This window comes from Pituophis catenifer, unplaced genomic scaffold (assembly GCF_029215685.1).
Source record: "Pituophis catenifer annectens isolate HBS135680 unplaced genomic scaffold, rPitCat1.0.hap2 SCAF_3, whole genome shotgun sequence".
Taxonomy (NCBI): domain Eukaryota; kingdom Metazoa; phylum Chordata; class Lepidosauria; order Squamata; family Colubridae; genus Pituophis; species Pituophis catenifer.
In genome coordinates this window covers 181,806,214-181,827,166 of record NW_027256883.1, presented here as the reverse complement: position 1 = coordinate 181,827,166, position 20,953 = coordinate 181,806,214, and the positions used below count along the sequence as shown (strand labels likewise).

The following is a 20,953-nucleotide window of genomic DNA, read 5'->3' as shown; positions in this document are numbered from 1 at the left end:
TACCTGAATGTCCTTTTTCAGAACGCTGCGGATATACTCCAGCACTGGGAAAATCCTCATTTCTGACAGCAACTGAGAGAACTTATATTTAAATTAACCTCCCACTCTGTGCTCCTACCACGCCCCCTTTTGCACTCAGATCCCCAGTCTTGAACGAAGGACCAGCAAAGAAACAGCAAAAAAACTTTATTAAACAACAACCAAATCCACCAAAACCACAAACAGGGGGGGTGGAATGGAGTGTATCCGCAGCGTTCTGAAAAAGGACATTCAGGTAAGTCAATGTCCATTTTCCAGAACGCTGCTACTACACTCCAGCACTGGGACATACCCAAGGCTAACTATCAGAGTCGGGCAAATGATCTCTCCCCACAGAGGACCCAGAAACAACACCCTGCAGAACCCTGCGTCCAAAAGACGCCTCAGCCGACGCATAAGCATCTATACGATAATGTCTAACAAAAGGCGACAAGGAAGTCCAAGTAGCCGCCCTACAAATGTCCAGGACAGAAGCCTGAGTCACCCAGGCTGCCGAGGTAGCCGCACTTCGAGTCGAATGAGGCTGAATTCCCGCAGGAACAGTTCTAGACTGTCTCTCATAGGCAGAAGAAATGCAGGCCTTAATCCAACGACCAATCGTGGCCAAAGACAACTTCTGTCCCATTGTGGCAGGATGAAACGACACGAAAAGCGCCTCCGTCCTCCGAAACGAAGCAATCCTGCGGATATAACGCCTCAAGGCCCGGCGAACGTCAAGAGTGTGCCAAAGAACCTCACGATGATGTCTGGGCGAAGGACAAAAATCCGGCAGAACCAGCTCCTGCGAGCGGTGAAACCACGAATTCACTTTGGGCATAAACGTCGGGTCCAGGTGAAGCACCATGGTGCTAGGGCGAAAAATGCACAAATCCTCCCTGACAGACAAAGCAGCCAGTTCGGAAATCCTCCTGGCCGAAGTTATTGCCACAAGAAATGCAACTTTGAACGACAGAAACTTGAGAGAGATCGAACCAAGAGGCTCAAACGGAGCAACGGTAAGGGCTTGCAGAACCAGCGACAAATCCCAGGAAGGATAACGATGAACACTGGGTGGCCTCAGGTTTGTAGCGCCATGAAGAAAATCCCTCACCCAAGGGTGATGAGACAATGAAGTGTAAGGCGGGAAAGAAAGGACCGTGGCCAAAGCCACCACCTGACGCTTCAGGATGGCCGACGCCAGTCCTTTGTCCAATCCCGATTGGAGAAAGCCCAAAACATCCTGAATAGTTGCAGACGTCGGGTCAACGTGCGCCCCAGCACCAGCGACAAAAGGCCCTCCAGGGGGCTTCGTAGATCCTAGTCGTGGATGGCCTGCGGGCCGCCTGCATCGTACCAATCACAGTATCCGGGAGGCGGCCTTTCTTCAAGATGACGCGTTCAAATGCCAAACGGCCAACTGGAGCCATTGGGGCTCTGGGTGGCGGATGGCCCCTTGGCACAGAACAACTCGATGAGGGGGAATCACCTAAGGATCGGTCACAGAAAACTCCACCAGGCCTGCGAACCATGGTCTGGGCGGCCAATGGGGCGCCACTAGCAACACTTCTGCCCTCTCCACAATCATCTTCCTGATCACCTGCTGAATCAGCGTGATCGGCGGGAAGGCGTACAGCAGCCCGGCCGGCCACCGACATCTCAGCGCGTCCACGTCTTCTGCCAACGGAGTTGGGTAATGGGAGATGAACCGGGGCAGTTGGGCGTTGGTGGGACTGGCGAAAAGATCCACCACCGGTTTTCCGAAACGAAGAGAGACCTCCTGGAACAGCCTCGGAAGCAGCTGCCATTCGGCTTGATCGATCACCTTCCTGCTGAGCCAGTCCGCTCACGTGTTGGCTGCCCCCGAAATGTGGTCCGCTCGTATCGACAACAGGTGGCGCTCTGCCCAGTTGAACAGTTTCTCTGACTCCAGCATCAACACCCGTGACTTTGTTCCCCCTTCTCGGTTCACGTGTGCCTTGGCGGACGTGTTGTCCGTGAGGACTAGGACGTGTCGACCCTGGATCAGCGGCCCGAAGTGGAGCAGGGCAAGACGGATCACTCGAAGCTCGAGGAGATTGATACTGAGCGCACATTCCTCCGGGGTCCACTGCCCCTGGGTCACTCGGGCACCCAGATGGGCCCCCCACCCATGGAGACTGGCATCGGTGGTAACCATAATATGGTTCGGCTCCAGAAAACTGCAGCCCTTCAAGAGAGCCGACGACTTCCACCATCAGAGTGACAGTCGGACCTGGGGAGGCACGAGCACCTTCCTTGCAGAGTTGGAACAGCCCTTCCGCTGGAAAGGAAGGAGAAGCCACTGCAACTGGCGAGAGTGTCTGCGAGCCCACGGCACCACCCAGAAGCATGAGACCAGCTTCCCCAACAACTGCAACAGTCAGCAGAGACACCGACCTCCAGCTTAGGACCTGGTCCAGCAGCATCCAGATGCTCCTCACCCTCTCTGATGTCAGGAACACCTGCCCCTTCACGGAGTCTATCACGGTGCCGAGGTGCAGAATCGAAGTAGAAGGGACGAGTTGGCTCTTTTCCAGATTGACAGTGAAGCCATGCTCTCGGAAGGTTGAGAGCACGTGTTCCATGTCGCGTGCTGCATGCGCCTGGGACGACGAGAGGACTAGAATGTCGTCCAGGTAACATAAAACTCTCACCAGAACAGTACTGAGTGTTGCCGCCACCACCGCCACCAACTTGGTGAATGTCCTGGGAGCCGAAGAAAGTCTGAACGGCATTGCACAGTACTGGTAATGCTTGCCCACATATTCGAAGCGTAGAAATTGTCGATGAGAGGGAAGAACCGGAACATGAAGGTAGGCCTCTCGTAAGTCCATGAACTGGACTTCTTACAGAAGTCCCCTTTGCAGACCGAAGCCAGAATCGAACGAAGGGAGTGCATCTTGAAACGACGATAACGCACCGCCAGGTTCAATTGCTTGAGGTTGAGAATCCCCCTGACGCCTCCCGAACTTTTTGGCACCAGAAAAAGGATCGAGTAGAATCCGGTCCCCTGTTGATCTAACGGAACAGGTTCTATCGCCCGGATCTTGAGCAGATGCGAAATCTCCGCCGCCATGAGACCGCAAAGATCTGCAGCCAACGGTATTGGACATCTGAAATGTCGAGGAGGAAGGTCCGTGAACTCGATCTAAAGGCCATCTGAAATCATGCGACGCACCCATACGTCTGGCGTGGACATCTCCCACCGGCGATGAAACGCTTGAAGACGGCCGCCCACAGGACTCGGCACCGGTGAGTCATTTGCCTCTATGGAAGGGCTTGGAGTTGGCCCCGCAAAAGGGACATTTTGACGTGGTCTGAGGTCTGCTGCGGTCTCGGAAACGTTGTCTGTCCGTGAAGCGATCAGACGGCTGGAACGACAGCATGTAGGAGGAGGGTCCTCCTGACCCGGAATAGGATCGAAAGGGCTGGCGCTGTGTGTACGGCACATAACGTCTATCTTGCTTGCGAAAGGAAGAAGGCAAAACTTTTCTCTTATCTTTATCCTCCACCAAAACCGTATCTAGGGCTTCACCAAACAAGTTAGACGCTTTATACGGAGCTGCCGCCAGCTTCCATTTCGCCTTAACATCGGCTTTCCACGGACGCAGCCAGAAGAGGCGCCTTGACGTGATGGTAGCCGCCAGCGCTCGCGATGCAAATTTGACAGAATTCAACGAGGCATCTGCCGAATATTCGGTGGCTGCAATGATCTTGTTGACATCGTGGCATAACCTGGTTTCCTCCGGAGGCAGACGCTCCTGAAGCTGACGCAACCAGATTAGCGAGGCGCGATTGAAGAAAGAAGTGGCAGTGGCAGTTTTGATAGCCCAGGCCCCTGCCTGATGGGACCTCCGGAAGGCCAACTCCGTACGCCTGTCCTCTGACTTGAGACCTTCAAGTGGATCAGACGATACCATCGATTGAGAAGGCCTGCCACCGGAGCATCCACTGAGGGTAAGTCCAACAGCTTCTCCAACTCAGAAGCCGGACAGAACAGCTTTTTATCCAAATTCCTGGGAGCGGTGGACGACCCAGGCTGGGCCCAAGGAGCCTGCAACACCTCAGTGAACAGTTGAGGGCACGGGATAAAGTCTTTTTCCTGCTTGACTTGCTTGAACAATGCATCATCGGACCAGTCTCTGACTGTGCTGCAGGAGGCTGGGCCCCAACCGATCCCAGGTTCGTGGTCAACCTAGCCTTGTGTAGAAGAGATTTAAACAAGGCCGGACGAAACAAGCCCGTAAAGGCCAGAGAGTCGGGCAGCAAGCCCTTGTCTTCAGAAAATTCCAGGTCATCAGCACAATCCTCCTCCTGGTCAGAGCTCTCAAGACGAATCGGACTCTCCGTGAGGAGAGGGCCGGGATCGACACAAGGTCAAGGAAGACAGCACCCCCGAAGAGGTCCCAGCCGCAGAGGTTTGGGCTGCTGTCTGTGCACTCGCTGCCATAATCGAGGCCAAGGCCGTAGAGAGCATTGACTGGAAGTCCATCTGCGAAGGGGGTGGAGAAGGGTCCACTGCTCGAAGTCCTGCAGCCGTGGGTTTGAACGTGGCAGATGGGCGTCGTCTAGAAGGCGCTGAGGCGTCCAGCCCCGCGAGCGACACATCTGGCATCGATTGCGAAACACCCCTACGTAGGGCCGAAGAAGCAGGCTCCACCATTCGTGGCTCGGGCCCTCCTGCAATAGAAGGCAACTGATGACTTGAACCCGCCTCCCGGCTAGGTGACGAAGCCGCTGCCTGTTTGGCCTTCTCCCACTGTCGCTCCAAGGCGTTGTGGCATCTAAGTGCATCCCTGTCAGCTGCGGACGAGCTCTTAGATGAGTGGGCCCCATGACTGCTCGAACGAGACTTTTTGCCCGACTTTTTCTTGCGGGACTTAGAGGGCCGTACTGGACTGGCCTCCTGCTCAAAGTCAGAAGAAAACGAGGAATCGGCCATGTCTGGTGTTTTTTTTTTTTTTAATATATGCAAGGACCACGCCTGCTGGTAGCCCACAATTTCACGGTTCTGCGCTCTGCCCTAAGGAATAGGCAGGTATCACGCAAGGGCAACTAGGCCACGCCCTGACTGGAGGGATATCAAATGGGCCAGTGAAGGTCTCTGGAGGCCCCCCTTTTTTTCTGTGGTGCCCAAAGCGGCACAGCACCACTGGAAGGAAGCCTCGCCTGATCCTACTTTTAGACCAGTAGGAGAAAGGTGCTGGCTCAGACTAGGCCAAACAAAATGGCAGCCGCCCAAGGATCCAAGATGGCGGCCCTGCTATGACGGCGCAGTAATTGAAAGCGCCTGACCAGGCCGATGGAACAGCCGTCTTAGCCTCCCCCCGACGCCTCTCCCTTGGGCGCCTCACGAGGACGGCTCTTAGCACGCCAGCTGTTTGGCGGAGGGGCGGCGAGCCACGACAAGCCGCACCGCACCCCCCCTTATGCCCACTTACTCGGCAGGCTCCAGGCGACGAGTAGGCCCAACCACGCGGCGCCGCCCGCAGAACCTGATGGGACGGACGCCGGAATGGAGCCGCGGCGGCAACTGCTCCCAAAAGCGCCGGCTCCTTTGATCCGCCGCCGCCTCGCACACTATTTAGCCGCAGTAGGGGAGCGATGGCTAACCGCCCTGCCCCAGTCCCTCCGGCGGCAGAAACACAGCCGGCACCGCCCCGCAGGGACAGAAGCCGGCGGCTGCGAGCGCTCCTCACACTAGGGTTGGAACGGCCCGGCTCCCCGGGCACGAAGCCGACTAGCAGCTGTCCGGCGCGGAATCAGTCAGCAAACAATAAAGGGCACTGAAAGGAACTCCAAACACCTCCGAAAGGAAAAAGGGGGCTAATCAAAAATAAATAAAGGCCTCACGCAAACTCTAGAGCACAGAGAAAATCTTCCCAGTCTGTCAGCAACTGAGAGAAAGACTGGGGATCTGAGTGCAAAAGGGGGCGTGGTAGGAGCACAGAGTGGGAGGTTAATTTAAATATAAGTTCTCTCAGTTGCTGTCAGAAATGAGGATTTTCCCAGTGCTGGAGTGTAATAGCAGCATTCTGGAAAAGCATAACTTGTTTTTTACACCAGCATGACATTGTCGTGCATATTTCCTTCAATAATTAAGGATACTGATCTCTTAGCTGTTCAAACTGGCATCGATCGAGTTTGACACCCGTGGTCTAGAGGCAAGGAAAGTTTACAAAATTTGATTTTGAACCATGGCAGTCAGTATTTTAAATGCAGGACCAAAATCAATGAAATAAATTTGTACATTTCTAATACATATATTTGCCATTAAAATTTCAGCTAAAGGGCAGTACTTTACAGTATTTCTCATCTGAAAAATTATTATACAGTAAACTAATAAATAATCATGCTTCCCTCATAGGATTAAAATAGTGTATTTCTTCTTAAAAGTTGTCATTCTAAAGAGAAGCTGTATAAAGACAAAAAAAAAAAAGCAAGTTTGTGGAAAACTAATAGCCCAGGAAAATTTTAAATGTATCAACAACTGCTGTTTCAATGACATTTTTTAAAAAACTGGTAAGACCTTGTTGCATAAATGGAAGAAAGTTCCACCATGTTTTATAATGTGGGTACAAAAACATGGAGGACTAAAGAAAATTGGCCCAGTAGTTTGCTTTCTCAGGATTCCAAGGCAGGAATGGACTACAGCTTTTCCATCATTCAAGATTCAGTTAATGACATTGAAAACTGGATAAAATGAATACTAATCAGTTCTGTTTAAAATTGTTTTTCAAAGGTATCGTAAGTTTTTAAAAAATAAAACATTAAAAAAAATCAATGCTGAGACTCTTCCACATTTTTCTACATTTTTCAATCTCACATGATTACTTAACAGAAGTCTTTGTTTTCATACTATCTTTTACAGTCATACCTGACCGTAGTTTTCATTTACATCCCATCTGCTTAATTAGCTTAATCATACTAAATTACATTTTGTTTTGACTTAATTATCTTTATGTCTTTGAAGATATTCCCTTGTATATTTCAGGAAATCTATTTCAGGGATATTGCTGGTCCAGCTGAAGGAGCTACATTATGCAATTTGTCCGTATTTAATGGCCCATTTCAATCTGGACAAATTACATAAATAAATTTGCGCTATCAACAATTTTAGTCATTCTAATAATTCAAGTGGAAAAATCTGACATTTCCTTCAATATGCTGGTAATCCTTGATTTATTATCACAATTGGATTCTGGAATTTTGGGCATTAAAATGATGCAGTTGTTAAATGAGTCCTCAATGACTAGACCAAATTTTATAGTCATTTTTACCATGATTGTTAAGTAAATCAATACAGTTGTTAAGCAAATCACATGGTCATTAAGCAAATCTAGTTTCTCTCATTAACTTCACTTCTCAGAAGCTAGCTGGGAAAAGTCACAAATGATCATGTGACGATAAGATGCTGCAACTATGTAAATGTGAGCTGGTTGCCAAGCACTCAAATTGCAATGCGTGACTGTGTGGGTGATGCAACAGCCATAACTTTGAAGTCACTTTTTCCAAGGCCATAGTAAATTTTAATCACTGTTAAATGATCACAAAATGATCAAGCACTAACTGTATTCTATTATGTAGCACGATAATAAACTGTTGTTAGATGTGGAAAAGCAGTAGTATCTCGCAAACACAGTTTAAAATTCCTACTATATTACTTTTATAATAACACACTTCTCACGAGACAACCAGCAATGAACTAGGACCACAATGGATGATACACAAAATACATACTGTACATATCAATGATGATATGTATAGTACATGAACATGTCCATACATAACTTTGACCTTTTCTATACAAAAGATAAACTACCTCAAACTGAGAGTATTTCTAAGGTATTTCCTTAGCACATTTTCATTTTTTTCAGGTTTTCTTCCAGTAATAACATTTCTTCCATTCCTTTTCCCAACTCCATTTGTACAGTAAAACAGTCAAATATAGTCAGGTACAGGTAATCTTTGACTTCTGACCATTCATTTAACAACTGTTTGAAGTTATAATGGTGCTGGAAAAATGAGTTTTGACGGGTTCTTCCATTTACAACCATTACAGCATCCCTGCAGTCATGTGATCAAAATCCAGTTGCTGGGCAACTGGCATGTATTTACGACAGTTACAGCAGCCAAGATCACGTGATTGCCATTTGGGACCGTCTCAGATGGCTTCTGACAAGCAAAGTCAATGGGGGAAGCTAGATTCACTTAACAACTGCATGATTAATGAATGAAGCAAAAAAGACTATAAAATCTTCACTTAATGATCACTTGTTTAGGAACAGAAGTTCCAGGCCCATTTGTGGTTGTAAGTCGAGGACTACCTGTATAAAAATATAGTCAGCAATCTTCCCATTAACTGAACTGAACTCTGCTGCTTTATCATTTAGCAGAGATCCATGAGAGACCAGGGTTGTCAAACTCAAGGCTCGGGAGCCAGATCCAGCCTGCAGGGTGCTTAGATCTGGCCCACAGGGCCGCCCTAGAAACATCGAAGGACTGGCCTGCAGTGTCTCTGCCAGCAAAAACAGCTCGGGAGGGCCGCGTTGCAACCAAAAACGGAGCTCAGGAGCCCATTTTTGCTATCAGAGCACTTGGGCCCCCACAGGCACCAACACGAGTGACATTGAGCTGGCCATGCCCACCCCAGCCATGCTCCTCACCCCCCTGAGGACAAACACAATCCTGATGCAGCCTCAATGAAATCGAGTTTGACACCCCTGCTCTAGACAATGACTCTTGGTCTCAGGTGATCCAGTCCTCCATATATTTTAATTTCCATCTTCAACAAAGAAATTTCAAAAATGTATTTGTTGCAGCTCAACAGGAGGAAAGGAAATTTAAATATGTGGAGCATATTTTAGCTTACAATCAAGTAAATCAGAAAGCCAGCGATTTAATTACAGAATACTGTATTTTAATTGTACATAACAGCAGGATCCTACTTCTAGGAGTTACAGTCCAACATCCATGCAACACACAAGGCTAGAGAAAGCTAAAGAACTTTGACATTGACTCATAATTAATTCCAGATAAAATATGGGAGTTTAGCTAGTTCTTATTTGCTATAGTCCCAACAAGAATCCCCCTCAGGAAATCAGCATTCTCAAACAAATATAATAAGAGGGAGATAGGGAAAACTTAGAAGTTACTGGGAAACTGAAAAGAAAAAATGACCACACATTTCATTTTTATGCAAGCTTATTTACATAGTAATCACTCAGTGAACCTTGCACAATCATTTAAAAACAAAAATTATGCACACTGAAGCAAATAGATATATAACACATCTCATTTGGTTTTATAACTGTTATGTTTATAGGGACAGCAGGATTCTAAAAACAGCAAAAAAAGATTATGCCTGAAAAGTTCTTACACTGAAAAGTTTGAATGAGATCCTTACACAAACTTGTTGAAGTGACTAGATGACAAATACACTGCAGTTCCAGTCATCAAATTTCTAAAAGGACATAATTGAACTGGAAAGTGTTCAGACAAATGGAAAATAGAAGTGATGACATATTTGGAAATTGTTGTTCCCTCAGATAAATGTTGTCTTTTTACTAAAAGGTATTTTAATTTTGTAAAAATACCCAGTTATTCTGGAGCTGGGCATCGTAGAAACTTTAATAATAACAATGTAATAAAGCACAAACAGAATGCTGGAAATGAAAAATCTTACATGGTCAATTTCTACAAAAGATTGAGAAAAAGAAGATAAAGATAAAACCTGGCAATGGTTTATAACTGGAACATTAAAAAAATAAACTAAAGGTTTGAATGTGGTTGTTCAAGAATAAGCTACTGGTATATGAATTAATGAAATCAAGGTCAGAATTGAAAAATCATCAAATGATTCAATGTGCAGGTTGTGCAAAGAAACAGAAGAAACAGTAGATCATATATTCAGCTTAAAATCGTACAGACTGACTATAACGTAACACAATTGCCAGAATAATTTACTAGAATATCTGTAAAAAATAGCATGTGCCAGTAATGAAAATTTGGTGGGAACATACAGTTGAAATAGTAGTTGAAAATGAGCAGCTTAAAATATTGTGGGATTTCTGAATACAAATTGATAAAAGTCTTGGCACAAAATACATGAGATTTAACACGAGATATTCAAACTAGATTTCACATTGTTATCAACCAATTGAGCCCTTCCCAGGGATAGGCAGATGTAGTTTTTGTAGTTTCATCGTGTTAAAGATATCATTGCAAGATATAAGCTGTTCCAAGTAAAGCTGCATTTGACTGATGGTGATTTTGTCAATACTAATGGTGTTCAGATGATGCTCTAGTAACTTTGGGATTGCATCCAAGGTGCCTATTGCTATTGGTACTACCTTTGTGTTCTTTTGCCACAGTTGTTCTACTTTCATTTGGAGGGTTAACTCGGGCAAACCCTGTTTAGGATGAGGAAGGCCCAGGCAGGTGGTGAGCTTGGCCTTGTGCAGGAGAGATCTGAAGACCTGAGACTTAAACAGACCGACAAATGATGGCTGACCTGGGGCCAGATCCTCATCATCCGACAACCCTGGTTCCCTGAGGTCATGTCCAGCAGCAGCAGAACCCTGACTAGAAGAAGCTCTAGCATAGTCCTGATCCTGGGAGCGATCCAGGTCCACCGAACCCTGCGAAAGTAGAAGTTCCCCTTGCACCTTGGACTGCTCAGTCACCCATGAGTTAGTTCTGCGTTGCATCTCCTCTGCAATGCCACGCTGGACAGCTGCTTGAATAAGAGCAGCCAAGTCAGGAGTCGTGGGGGGAGATCCCAGCCCCCTGTGGTGAGAGCCCTGTTAGTGGAATGGGGGCTACTGAAGGCGGCTGGGAGACAACCGGGTCTTGAGAAATAACCTGTGCCACCTGAACCGGTTGGATGACTTGGGCCCCCTGGGCCTCAATGGCCCCCTAAGTAGATTGGACTGGTGAGGACTGAAGGGGCCCAAAGAGCCTTGCACTATCCTCTGCCTGCCCTGGACCGGCAGATACAGGGGACCAGGCTGGAGGCGGGGCCTGAGTAACTGGGGTGACAGGGCCTCCTTGATCATCCGATGGCTTTGGGTCCGAGGGAGGAATTACAGGGGAGGGATGAAACTCCCTCATAGAGGCCTCTTTAATTGCCTTCTCTATCACTTTCTCTAGGGCTTTGTGCCTTTTCAATTCCTCCTTTTGCCAGGCCTTGGAGGATTTTGATGACCTGGATGGCTGAGATGTAGATGCCTTTCTCCATTTAGAGGGGGCAAGAACCCCTGAGGCAAAGCCTGAGGAACCCCTCTTGGAATGCCTGGAGGTGAAGGCCATCTTGAAAATCGAAGATGTGGGCCTCAAAGCAACATGAGGTTGACCCAAAATGGCAGCCAGGCAGGCAAAGCCCGAAAAGAAGGCCAACAAAATGGCCACCGGGCGACAAAAACGGCCAAAATAAGGCCTCCAAGGAGGGTGGGAAAACCCGTCCGCCGCCAGTCACTAGCCTCGGGACCAGAACGGTCTTACCGGCTGAGGATGAATCCCAGGAGATTGGATGGCTGTTTGCGGGATCGCTGGCCTCCACAGCACAGCACCGAAAGCGAAACTGGCAATTAGAACCTTTGTGAGCCGCATGTCAGCCAGGCCCACGGATGCCGATCCAAGACTCTGCTGGCTGGCAGAGTCACCACCCCACGGGAGCGGTCTTCAGTGGGCTCCGGCCGAAGTTGTTCGCGTTGGAGCGCAGGACCTCAACTGGATGGTCAGAGGCACCTGCTAACACCACCCAGGTGGTCCTCAGCGGGATCAGGCATGAGCCCTTTGCGCTGGAAAGAGGAGCTCAACCAGATCCCTGGGAACCCTTCTGAAGCAGACAAGCTGAAAAATCAAGTAATTAGTAACAGATTGGAGCAAAAAAACTCTGCCAAAGCAGTCAGAAATGGAGAGCTCAACGAAGTCTGTCTAAACAGATCGACTGAGTCTGAAATCTGGGAAGCAAGAGGAAGAGGAGGAGCTTCACAAATTGCAGTCTCAGTCCGGGACAGATGACAGTTAACCCATTCCTGACTGCTGGGCCCACGCTCTAGTAGAAAGGGCCATCAGGGAGATACATGCTGCCTCCAGAGCCTCCAGAGTCAGACCTCAGCGAGGCAGAGGAACAGGAGGAGCCTGTTCCCAGTGCAAGCATGCGCAGAGCTGCCAGAAGGCAGGAACAGCTAAAACAAAAGGGACAACTCAGGAGTAGTGCTGGGAGATGATTGGTTCCTTCCATAAGACTTAAAAGAGGAGCAAAGGTACATGGGCCTTTGCAGGAAGCAACGTTTGTTCATTTGGTTCAGCTTAAAGCCTGAAACTCTGATTCTGGACTCGGTGTGGCTTTGCCAATTAGGTCTTTGGCAGCGTGTCAAGGGAGATAAAGGTGGGTGATTATTCCGAAGGACGTTTCCCAAAGGATTCTTTATATCTAATTGGGACTCAACTGTGAATGAACAGGATTCACAGCTGTTGCAATAAAAGGGGTTTTTGGTACTCGTGTGTTTTAATGAATCAGGAAGTCTAGGTGAGAACAGGTCCAATGTATTTGGAGTGCACTTTGTTATAAACATATATTTTACTAGCTGGATACCCGTGCTTCGCTATGAAACTGTGATCGGGCTTGATAAATCGACACTTACAGCTTGAAAATTAATGAGTAGTTATGATCGGCCTCTCCTCTCCACCTCTCTCCCTCAGGCTTGCCCCACAGAAGCCTCCCCTATCCTATCCCCTTCTCTCCCTCAGGCTTGCCCCACAGAAGCCTCTCCTCTCCTATCCCCTTCGCTCCCTCAGCGTTGCCCCACAGAAGCCTCCCCTATCCTATCCCTTGGTTGCTGCTGTGAAAGTAAAACTGAAAGTGAAACTCCTCTGCTTGTGTTTTGCATTTGGAACAGAATTCTTTTCAGGTGGGGAAGGGGAGTAGAACTCCTTAGCATCAGAGGGCTGTTTGGAAAGTGAAACAGTATTTGCTGTGTGTGCAAGGAGACAGGAAGGAGCCTGGCCGTGGCTTAGCTCAAGTGTTCTGTATTAAAGCTGCTTCCTGCTGTGAAAGTAAAAATGAAAGTGAAACTCCTCTCCTCTGCTTGTTTTGCATTTGGAACAGGTTTCTTTTCAGGTGGAGAGGGGAAGCAGAACTCCTTAGCATCAGAGCATGTTAATCATAATATAGGAAATACTAATGCTCTGATGGTCATTTTGAAAAATCCTTTCTTAGTGACCACCTAGAAACCAAGAGGAACATAGGTGGCAAATTTCTGTAGGCTTTACGGTTCTGGAGATTTCATGATTACAGCGTGAGTGGTTTTCGCTTTTATATATATAGATATACACAACTTATGCCATTGGACACCTGCAAAAGTCAGTAGCTATTCTGAAATAATAAGCTTCTAGTCCTCATGCTGATAAGGAATTTTTGAAAGTCTGATATTCTGAAAACTAGTTAAACCAAATAAATGTCTGAAAATGTAACTGAGTGCAGCTTACGGATTTTTAACTAATTTTCTCATTTTAACAGGGGCTAAAGATGAAGGTTATTTAGCATCTTTCCATTAGGATTGTTAAAACAGCATAAAGTCCTGCCTCTTCAGTTTTCTTTTGGACTAAAAGAAATTCAGTGCAGACAGGAAAAATGCCTGCTGGGTTTTATTCTGGATTTAAAGATGTTCTTGATTTGCAACACTGCAAATAGTGCATAGCTAATCAGTGCATTGATGCTGTCACCTAGTCAGGTAATGAAATGTCTGCACACAAACAACTGTTCAGGGAGCATCAAGGACTCCACAGTTCAACCCTGAACTACATATATTCTCTTTTATTGTAAATTAAGAGATACAATAAAATCACAGTTTATCTGGAATATTTCCAATGCAAATTTTATTGAGACAAATGAGATGTGCCCAAATAAAGACTGCACACAATCAAATGTACAGATGTGCAATTCCCATTTACCTTAATGCCAATAATCTGGCAGTAACTTTGTAGTATGTAAAAAGCGAGAGCTTAATTAGCAGTTGATGATTTCCAAATCACATTGAATTAGTAGTTCAACTCTCATTACTGATCTTGCACAAATACATCTTAAAATACATATTTCATACACTTTGATTGGGAGCCTCCCAGTTGGTTGAAAGATGGGCGGTTATATACACACTTTAAGAAACAAACGAGCGTAAAACCTTAGGAGTAGCAAAAAAAAAAAAAAAAAAAAAAAAAGACAAGAAAGCCATTGAGAGACCATGACAATATCTTTGAAATAATTTCAACTAAATTTCCAAAACTATTTAGTTGATATATAAAACTCGCATTACAATATTTAAATGTGCATTTCTACGCAGAAGCAAGTTCCATTCCTCTGTGCTTTATTATGTTTTAAGATTTTTTTAGTTCATTTTTGTGAGAGAAAATACAGTTCCTCTATTTGTAAACTATATATTTATAATTGGGGGGGGATGCCTCTTGATTCTGCTGAATTACTGGACTTCAGGTTTCTTTGCAATGGCAAGACCTCTCATCCTCTATGCCAAATTAAATCTGGAGCAAATAGGCTCAAACCTATTCCCTGATCTGCCTCATTGTACAAACTCTACTTTGTCCAAATTTTCCCTCTCCTCTTTTTTACAGCATTTTTAAATAGAGGTTTCCAAACCCAAGCTGTGAAAATGCTGTAGACAACTTGTACTGATTCATATATGTATGAAACTGGCAACTGTCTAATTAAGCTGGAACAGAGCAAGACTAATCTCTAAAGTAAAATATGGAATTAAATAAAATCTCTAAAGTAAAATATAAAGTTAAATAATTTTGCCAAGAATAGCTTCTATAGGACTTTTAAATAAAAATGTTGAATAAAAATGTTGAAATAGAGGTAACAAGTTTTTTTAGCAAAATTCCATACCAGTTTGTATGCATTCTTTTATCACCGATCAAACAGGAGCCCCACTTTAAAGCTATCAATGAAGTAATTACATATTTACTTATTCATCAAATGTCCTATAAAGCTATCATATACTGAGTTTCATCTGGAAAATCATGGATATATTACTGTAATGAGGTAATATGACATCTAAGTAGTTGCATTTTGAAAAGATATTGAAGGAGAGTGCCTGTCCATAAAAATATAGGAAAATAACTTCTAGCTAATTTAAATGCCCACGTTTCTAGGTTCTAATGACATTCACTCTATATAAAGGAACTGTTTATCAGGATTTCTGTCAATTATTTTGACTGATCCTGAGAATTGGGAAGTGGTGATGGATTTAAGAGGAGCAAATGTGACTTTCTGCAGGAAACAGAAAAAAAACAGGATTCATGTATTATTGACCAATGACCCTAACATAAAACGTGTAAAAATGTTAGGGCCAGTAAAAAAGCAAGCCATTCGTAAGAACTTTGAAAGCCATGCCATGATTACTAAGAACCAACATGGCTTTGTAAAAGATAAATCAGGTAATACAAACATTGTCTCCTTCTTTGATTTAGTAATTATTCTAGTGGACAAGGTGAATACTGTGGATATAATCAATCTTGATTTCAGCAAAGCTTCTGACAAAGTTCTACAGGCATTCTCACTAACAAGTGCAGTTAAGTGAAGTAGGAATTAGTGAGATTTCACAGAGATAAATTTTGGGGGCAGTATTATTCAACATTTTTATTAAGTTACTTGACTGCTGGCACTGATGGACTGTTTGCCAATTTATGAATGATATAACATTAGAAAGTCTAGAATACTCAGGATGACAAAACAACATTGTAGCCTAATCTGGGCAGGTTAGAAGAGTAGGCAGAGAGAAACAAGATGTTTCTTAAGAGGGAAATATGTCAGGTATTACATTTGGGGGTGAAAAAATGAGGGACATATGTACATTCATGGCTTGAAAAGCCTATTCTAAGACAGACTTTGATGAGGTTATTGACAACAAGCTAAACGTGACCTAGTAGTATCAGACAGCTGCTAGAAGGGCTAATGCAGCTCTGGGAGGCATCGAAAGGACCACTGGAAATCATCATTTCTTTCCAGTTGGCATTGGTGAGACCACAGCTGGCATACAACTTCAGGTATCCCACTTACAGAATATTGACAAGTGGGAGATGGTTCAAAAGGAGGACAAAAAAGATGACACAAATACTCCAGGATCTGCTCTCTGATGGCCAGTTGAAGGACCTTGAATGTTCATTAAGATGACAAAGGAGAAATGTTAGCTGTGTTAAAGTACATAAAAGGAAGCTCCAGGAAAGGTATAATGAACTGTTTTCTATGGCAACAGAAACCAGAAACAGAAATAACAGGTATGAGTTGGAGCTATCTAGATTTGATTTAAATATAAAGGAAAACTTCCTGATAGTTAAGATCTATACAACTATGGAATACTCTATTAAAGGGTTCATCTCTGGAAATGTTTAAGAAGAAGCCAGCCACCTCTTATGAAAGAATTAAGTGGTTTTTCTGTATGTTACAGAAGGCTGGACTAGACTATTCTCATGGTCCCTTGAAACTCTATAATCCTATAAATTCTATGATATTGAAATAAACTCAACCAATGCATAGTTTCATTTCTGGCTTTAATCTATTAAAAATGACAACATAATAATAAATACTTAAAATACTGGCAAAACCATGAAAACTAGATTTGCATTTTTATATCCACTGATCGTACAAAAGGCACAACCACAGTAAACATTATTTTTTGTTTTGGTTTCCAAGCAAATATGCCATGGCTACTTTACATGTCAGAGAATTAATCCAAAGACTATGTGTGGTATCCAATAGCACGTTTCTGTCAAAAATTTGCATTTATCAATAGGAAGAGGATTTCCCACCATTTAAGTATATACAAATTCTATTTTAGCAAGGCTCCAGTCCTATGGGGCAATTTTTGAGGTTGCACGTGACATCATATCAGTGGGGATAGGACAAGGAAGTTGCTAATGTGAGATGATTCTTTCTCATATTAATGAATTCCTTCTAGAGTCCTAAAGGTAGTATAGAAATACGATTAATAAAGACAAATCATATTAATGAAAGGATGATCTTAATAGCAAGGTACTACAAAAATAATTAAATCTATAATTGATATAACCCCAGAAATTATTTCAATATATCTGCCTGCAATATTAAAATACTATCACCAGAATATCACTAGAGCACCATCAACAAAGCAATAGTTAATATTCTTATCCAGTTATTAGCAAATTCTGAGTGATCTCCAAAAGCTAAACAGGGCCAAACCTGGTTGTACTTAAGACAGGAGACCACCAGGAAATTGCATTTCTAAAGTTTTGCCTGGAAAGTCATAAAACATTCTGAAAAATCTATATGTGAACCGGGCTGCTTAAAGATTAAAGTTACAATGCCTCTAAATAGGAAAGGAGACAACATAAATAGTGAGATACTAAGGATCAGAACATCATTTGGTTCAATCTTTTAGTAATTGTTCAGAAAAATTATAGGCTACCAGGATACTGATTGATTTTATCCCATATTAATTTAAAAATGTAAAGTAAATGTTCTCCAAAGCATTCACAGTAGCATACATAATTATAAGAGTCCCATTTTAGCCTTCCAACAGATCAGTAGGTTAAAGATCAAATATTGTGGTATATCCAGTCTATTCAACGCACTATAACAGCTTTATTTTGCCCAATAAGCCAACCAGGAACCTCATAAATATAAACTGCCTCATCAGTTTCCTAGCTTTTAAGGTATAAAATTTTAAGGTACCAAACAATTGTCAGAAAGTCAAATCAGTGCAGAGAAAATGTTTCGGTTTACATGAAAATGATTTCACAAACTGTAACTGTAAATAACTATATTATTAGCATGCAGGTTTACCTCTAACTTCCTATACTGTTTAAGCCAACCAATTTATTGATCAATACTACTCTATCAGAAAAAGCACCTAGAATAAGAAATAAAGAATTTCAAAAGAAATCATCAACATGATGATTAAAGCTTTGTAATCCAACTACAGGTTCACTAGGAAACAGCAGCAATAGAATGAATGAGAAGTTACTTTAATGAGACTTGTCATGCTTTCTGTATCACTGCAGAGTCACAAACAATCTATGTCTGATTTGCAAAAGAAGAGGAACATATGATCTGGCAATGATGATAGTTTTGTCCACAGCTGCTATTGCAGTACAGAAAGCCCTACTCATTAATTGCTTTCATTAGCAGCTTGGTTTCTGTTTTCTAATCATTTCAGGATTAGAAAATGTCCTTGCTTGCTCTGTGTATAAAGAAACCCTGAGAGAGATGATTTTGTAGATTTTAAATTGTGTTGCTGGCTGCAATGTTACAATATAAAACTGTAAAAGTATAAAATATCCTAAAATCACAGCTTTTATTATACACAATTAATATCTGTTAATTTTGGGGCGGGGGTTATATCAGCAGTATTTCCCAAATCATTATTTGGAATACTCACTTCGTGGATTCAAAAAAAAGGGGATTGGGAAATATTTTAAACTCAACTAAAGGCTCTACTTCAATATACCCTCCATCACGTTACATCCATACTATATAAACTACTAATTCCCAAGGTCACTTTTCTAAGTCTATGGGAGTTTTTTTCTACGCAAAGCTATACAAAGGCTCCTGTGTATTGTGCGGAATGTCCATAAATTCTGGGATGCTTAATGAACATGGTCCTCAATAGATATTCTGAGGCTAGAACTCTAAAAATTTCCAACCACCATGGGCAACAGCTGCACTGGCTGGGGATTCTGGGATCTCCCATGTCTGGAGGACACCAGACAAGAGGTTATCATGGAATGTCTCATAATCCACCACTGCACTACAGTAGTTTATACAAGAACACCCAAGATCCAGATTTGCTCTTTTGCCCTGAAAGTCTCAGGAGTACTAGCATCTCCACTTTGCTTTTCAAAATGTGCAAATATTTGCAAGCCGTATTACAAAATAACACCAGCTCTCCTTATCATAATGCAGAAGATGGCAATGCCGCTGGAAAGCACACCAAACAATGCAGAGAGGAGCGGACGGGGGGGGGGGGGTGTCCAACTCTCTATCGATGCTGAATCTCTCTTTCTCTTTCTCTCTCGAGCCCCCAAATTGCACCAAACTTGGTCATGGTTGCAGGAATGCACATGACTCATGGACATACTGTGGATGGAGCTGCAACCGAGGCAGGTGGGCAGGACTCTGTGTTTGTGTGTCTGTGTGAGCGCGCGTGTGCCAAGAGCGCCTTGAAAGGGGGGGGGGAAGGAGTGGGGGGGAAGGGAAAGCAAACTGCAGTGCGTGGGACCAGACTCAAGGGAGGCGCAGCTGGGCTTGGACGGCGCATCCTCCTTATCGCCACCCATGCAAAACAGTGGGCAGGCGCAGAGAACTTCTGGGGGTGAGAGGGTCATCGGGAGCCATCGCAGCCGTAGCCCTCCGCCCGCCTGCCTGCCCGGAGAACGATCAAGGGAGGAGCTGCGGGTCGTCTTCCCTCCCCACCTCCGAAGCCCCGTTCTTTTAAGAGAGCAGACTGGCGCTGCAAGGGGCATCGCCGCTCGCTGCGTCCAGCCGGGCATCCTCCTCCTCCTCCTCTTCTCCCGCTGAGCAAATCTGCGCAGAGGGCATCACATGAGCCTTCCCCTCCCTGACGCCCAGGGCCCGAAGGTCCGCTCCCAAGGGCAGAGCCTCCCCAACGCCATGACAGTGCCCGAGAGGAGAATGAAGCGCTCGGCATGCCCCCTCCACGCCGAGCTCGGCCCGCCTGGCTGGCCGGCCGGCTGGCCGACTGACCGACCGACCGACTGACCGCCGTCTCTTTGGCTCTTAGCGCCTTGCCGGCTTTGGCCGGGCAACCCGAGCTCATTCATAGCCAGTCCCCGGGCCGGGCTGGTGCACCCCGAGCGCTCCTGGCGAGCGCACGGCGCGCCAATAAAAAGTTCAGAGCACAACTTACCTAAAATGGCTCCTGCAGCAGCCAAAATACAAACAGCTATTATTTGGTGAAGTTTAGCCCAGACACCCTGCAAGGACAGCCTAGCCTGACACCGGCACGCCCCCACATCGCCGCCACTGGTTACCCGTAGACCCCCAGCTCCTGCCATTGGAGCGGCGGCCCGTCAGCCAAACGCAACCCGCTCCAAGCTTGGCTGCAGTGTGCTTATTGCCAGCTCCATTGTGCTCCTATTTGCATTGATGTGATCGCTGCCGGGATTGGCTGTGGCAGAAGCCGTGCAATTTCCTTTCTCCCCCCCCACCTCCCTCCCCAACACCTCCCCAACAATTCCTGGTGCTTCCCGGATCCGCAGTCCCGGTGTTTCTCTCCCCTTCCATCTCTGCCTCTCTGGCACCTGAGGCAACTGTGGATGCAACTTTCTCAAAGCTCGGAAGGGCAAGAGAGAGTCCCCCCTCCCTCACCTCCAGTCAAGGGGGGGGTTACTTACTTCAAATAGCATTAGAGAAGAAGGGAGGGAGAAGAAGGGGGGGAACCTCTCCCCCTTTTGCATTCCACGTCTTTGCTCGCTTTTCGTTTCCCGGATGTGAAATTTCCTGCATTTAAAACACCGTCTGGAGGTGGGACGTGCAACCTCCGAACTGGACGCTGCAGATCTTTCTTTGGTGTCTGGGAAGTATGAATCCGGCGTGGTACTCCGAGGATGTCAAGTTGCCTTGGTTTAAAGAGCCGCTGATCACGACTGTCCTTACAAGCTGTTCATCCGCAGAGCTGCTCTCTCTCCTCCCCACCTCCACTAAAAATTATGTTGAGTAATTATGGCTGCAGTGGAAATGTATAAAATACATCGCGAAGCACCACTAAATCCTTTTTTTCCTAAAGTAATTTAAGATCAATTTTTTCAGTGATCAACTAAACCCTGCAATTAAAATACTATTTTAATCATTCTATAAAATATATTAATTTCTGGAAAATATGAACTAGATTATATACCTTCT

At 45.0% G+C, this 20,953-nt stretch overlaps 1 protein-coding gene across 1 annotated transcript in view; it reads right to left on the bottom strand.

Annotated features, from left to right (window-relative positions):
- Positions 1-20,039, bottom strand: part of CHD6 (chromodomain helicase DNA binding protein 6) — a 151,013-nt gene extending 130,974 nt beyond the window's left edge. Inside the window, exon 1 of the mRNA XM_070941645.1 lies at positions 19,959-20,039. The gene's annotated coding sequence lies outside the window, so the exon portion shown is untranslated. The remainder of the gene's footprint in view (positions 1-19,958) is intronic.
- Between the last annotated feature and the right edge of the window lie 914 nt (positions 20,040-20,953).